This window comes from Octopus bimaculoides, chromosome 11 (genome assembly GCF_046866305.1).
Source record: "Octopus bimaculoides isolate indiv1 chromosome 11, ASM4686630v1, whole genome shotgun sequence".
Classification (NCBI taxonomy): Eukaryota; Metazoa; Mollusca; class Cephalopoda; order Octopoda; family Octopodidae; genus Octopus; species Octopus bimaculoides.
In genome coordinates, this window is record NC_142938.1 from 22892104 (window position 1) to 22897778 (window position 5675).

The window sequence follows — 5675 nt, forward strand, 5'->3', positions numbered from 1 at the left end:
ATATATAGATATTTATATATATAAGTATCTATATATATTAAATATATAATTATATATATACATACATATATATATAAATATAGTATATATATACATACATATATATATAAATATATATATATATATATACATATATATATATAAATATATATATATAATACATACATATATATATAATATATATATAATACAACATATATATATAAAATATATATATATACATACATATATATATAAATATATATATATATACATACATATATATATAATATATATATATATACATACATATATATATAAATATAATATATATATATACATACATTATATATATAATATATATATATATATACATACATATATTATAACTATATAATATATACATACATATATATATAATATATATATACATACATATATATAAATATATATATATATACATACATATATAAATATATATATATATACATACATATATAAATATATATATATATACATACATATATATTAAATATATATATACATACATATATATATATATATATATATCATACATATATTTATATATTATATATACATACATATATATATAAATTTAAAATACATATATATATATTAAATACATACATATATATATATATATATATACATACATATATATATATAAATTATATATATATACATACATATATATATAAATAGATATATATATACATACATATATATATAATATATATATATATAAATACATATATATATAAATATATATATATACATATATATATATAAATATATATATATATATACATACATATATATATAAATATATATATATATAATAATATATATATATATATACATACATATATATATAAATATATATATATATATATAAATATTATATATATATATATATATAAATATATAATATAATATAACATACATATATATATAAATATATATATATATAATACATACATATATATATAAATATATATATATATATATACATACATTATATATAAATATATATATATTATACATACATATATATACATACATATATATATAAATAATATATATATATATACATACTATATATATAATATATATATATATATACATACATATATATATAAATATATATATATATATACATACATATATATATAATATATATATATATATACATACATATATATATAAATATATATATATATATACATACATATACATATAAATATATATAATATATATACATACATATACATACATACATACATACACATATATACATATACATACATACATACATACACATATATACATATTACATACATACATATATATATATACATACATATATATATACATATATATACACATACATATATATACACATACATATATATATATATACACAATATATAACACATACATATATATATATATATATACATACATACATATACACATATATATATACATACATACATATACACATAGATATATATATACATACATATATATATACATACATATATATATACATACATATATACATACATACATATTTACATACATACATATATACATACATATATATATATACACACATATATATATATATACACACATATATATATACACATATATATATATACACATATATATATATATACACATACATACATTATGGACATACCTATATACATACACATACCTATATACATACATATATACATACATACATATATACATACATATATACATACATACATCTATATATATATACATACATCTATATACATAATACATCTATATATATATACATACATCTATATTACATACATACATCTATATACATACATCTATATATATATATACATACATCTATATACATACATCTATATATATATATACATACATCTATATACATACATCTATATATACATACATACATCTATATATACATACATACATCTATATACATACATACATCTATATACATACATCTATATATATATACATACATCTATATACATAACATCTATATATATATATATACATACATCTATATATATACATCTATATATATATATATACATCCATCTATATATATACATCTATATATATACATACATCTATACACATACATATATATATATATACATATATTATATATACATATATATATATACATATATATACATATATATACACATATATATACATATACATATATATAATACACTATATATACACATATATATACATATACATATACACATATATATACATATACATATACACATATATAGTACATATACATATACACATATATATACATATACATATACATATATATATATACAATATATATATATACATATATATATATACATATACATATTATATATACATATATATATGTATATATATATATACATATATATGTATATATATATACATATATATATGTATATATATATATACATATATATAATGTATATATATATATACATTATATATAATGTATATATATATATACATTATATATATATATATATACATATACTTACATAGATATAGATACATACATACGCACACAATAATATATATACATATATATATACTATATATATATATATATATATATATATATATATATTATCTATATGATATATATATATATATATGTATATATATATATATATATATATATATATATATATATATATATATATAGACAAGAAGAGATATCACAGGTGAAAAGGAATGAGAAAAGACAGTGAAAATAGGGGCGGAAGAATGTTTTAACAGAGAAGGGTGGGACCGGACGAAGAGAAAAAGAATGATGGAGAAATAGAAGTGATCGGAATATAAAGAGAAGGGAAAAGAGAGAGAAATGAAAGGAAAAATATCCTGAAGCCGAGAAAAAAGAATTACAAGTAATTAACAAACAGGTAACGGAAGGAATTAGGAATAACAGTTTATTTATCTGTTGCCTAATTCAATACACAACACCCATCAATATCATTGTTGTCATCGTCATCCTCAACAGTATAGTTTACTGTGTAAGCAAGACACTCGTCTTTATTAGCTTTCGCCCTCCTTTATCTTCTTCACCATCATCAACAAGCATCATTTATTGCCTTCTTGTTCTCATTTCCGTCGTTTGGAAAGCTTGAACATCACTACTCTGCCAAAGCGAGATGACTGTAAAAAAAGTGTGTGTGTGGTGTGGTGTGCGTGCGTTTGTCTGTGGCGTGTGTGTTGATAGCGATAATTCTAGTATGGATGAAGACTTAATAGTAGTCTGCTCTATTCGGTGAGTCAGTCTCACGGTTCGAATCCCGCTTTACTTTTCATTCAACAAAAGTGGGAGGATGGGGAAATCGATCAAGTAGGTACCAGTGGTACACTGAGGTCAATTTCAATCAACTGGATTCTATAAAATCAGCTCTGTACATCGTCATATTGAAATCGATTATAAACCATCATAGTTACTACTACTAGTACGACGATGACGATAGAGACGAGTCATTAAAATACAAAAATTGGCTTTATGCATTGCAAATAAGTAATTATTGATGGTTTTAATATTGGTACTAGTGGTTTATTGAACCTTTCCAGTTCCAAGATAAAATTTTGTCAATGTTCGAGGCTAAACCTAATCCTTTCAAGAATAGGGTCGATAAATAAACATACCAGTAACATATACCCCTTGTCAATTACCTCAGAAATGCTCTTCTACTTCAACACATGGTCTTGTATTGTTCTTATAGTCATTATTATTCAATTCGAAACTAAAGGGAAAAAAAGCCCATGAAGAATGGCTGTAATTTTAAAATTAAATAACAGCAACACTTCGAGGTTTTTTTTCTTTGGTGAGTTAATAGAACGAGTTGGTTATCTTGCGGTCCAGGAAATGTCACCTGGAGTTTGTAAGGGGAGGCGATATGAATGCATGAATACTATATATATATATATATATATATATATTATATATATATATATATATAAGTATATATAATAGTGTATGTGTATTACATACGAAATCCGATGAATCTAGGGGTCTGCGTCGGCAAAATTATAGGATATACGAGTGGTATGTTAACATATACGATATACGGAAATGCATATAATATATGTATATGTGATATGTGATGAAACATGATATATGGTTACTGTCTATAATGAGTGGTGGTGTGTGTGTGTGATATGAATTGAATGCATATGATATGATGGCGTAATTAGTTGAATATTTTGTGTACATATTAAATATTTGGGACATATACAGATAATTTGTTGTTTCTGTTATTAAGTCCCCTATCAAAACTTTGAAGGTTCAAATCCCTATCTTCGCTAATCTCTTTCTTGCATTACTCACATAACAAACATACAAAAAACTCCCTACCACAAATATCAAACACAGTCGGATTGTCAGTGTGTTGAGGTTGTTTTCCACAGTCTTTTTTTTACAATATCTATAGTAACTAGTATATTAATGTTCTCTGATGTGCATAGTCGTACTTTTCTTCTAATGGAAATTAAAAGATTAATAACAATATCGTTATTTTCCACAAAGGCTCTAAGCAAAAATACAATCTATTTATAACAACAACAATAATCGTTTATTTGCCACAAGGGTGACAGATGTGAGGACATTACAAAAGGATAATAACGATGATGATTTCGTACATTGGCACAAGGCACAAATTGAAGAAAGGAACTGATTATATCGACCCAATTTTCAACTGGTAACGATAAGTATTTGGGAACGAACATTTGTCCGGATCAGAGTACTTACTTATTGGGTTTGGGGATGCTTTGATCTTCCTCTGAGCTGCTGTATCCCTCGTGAGGGATGTTAATTTATGCGCAAGTATACTTACTGTTTTGTAATTCATCAATCTAAATTGTTATTATTTTGTAAATTATGGATTTTAACATAAACTGTATTGTAACGTCTGTGTCCTTCTCTGTGGCAAAATAAATAGTTTCAATCATCATTATTGTTGTTCTGCTATCATAAGGTTTATATCAGTTTATCGCTATCATCTCATTCATAGAGTATTTAAAAAAAACACCCCTACCTAGATTCATCCGTACTAGGTTTTACAGCATTATACACACACACTCCATAATCCTAATCGAACCACCCTCTATCGTTGGACAGTGCGACTTGCAGAAGAAATTCCCCTAGTTGCCGTTGTTGATGTTTCTCTCAAGAAATACACATATGTAATACATATTACACAGCTAGGGCGGGATATCGAAGTTGGGTATATATACTCACCACAAAGCTCCATAATCCTGCAGTTCATTGCTGGGTAGAAGAAAGTCTGTACAACATATGTAAGAGATCCTGAGTAAATGTCTCCTGTCTAACCAGGTAAGCGCCTGAACGCAACACACTCACACCTTTATCACACTCTTTCTCTTATTCTGCCCCTTTCTCTTTATTTCTTAGTGTTTTCCCTCTCCCTCTTCCTCTCAAATTGTGGTTTGCACTTTGCCCTTCCTCTTGCTATCCCTCATACAGTGTAATTTCTCACTTGTCTTTCTTTTCACTCTCCCTCTCTGTTCGTAAATTGCCTTTCGCTTTTCTTTCACTCACTGTACCTCTCTAAGGAATATTCTTACTTCTCTTCTATATTTTCTTTCCCTCA

General features: G+C 23.5%; 1 protein-coding gene across 13 annotated transcripts in view; it reads right to left on the reverse strand.

Annotated features, from left to right (window-relative positions):
- The window catches only part of LOC106883746 (uncharacterized), a 133531-nt gene extending 128112 nt beyond the window's left edge, over positions 1 to 5419 (reverse strand). For all 13 annotated transcript variants that reach the window (XR_016243752.1, XR_016243753.1, XR_016243751.1 and 10 more), the window contains exon 1: positions 5303 to 5419. The gene's annotated coding sequence lies outside the window, so the exon portion shown is untranslated. The remainder of the gene's footprint in view (positions 1 to 5302) is intronic.
- Between the last annotated feature and the right edge of the window lie 256 nt (positions 5420 to 5675).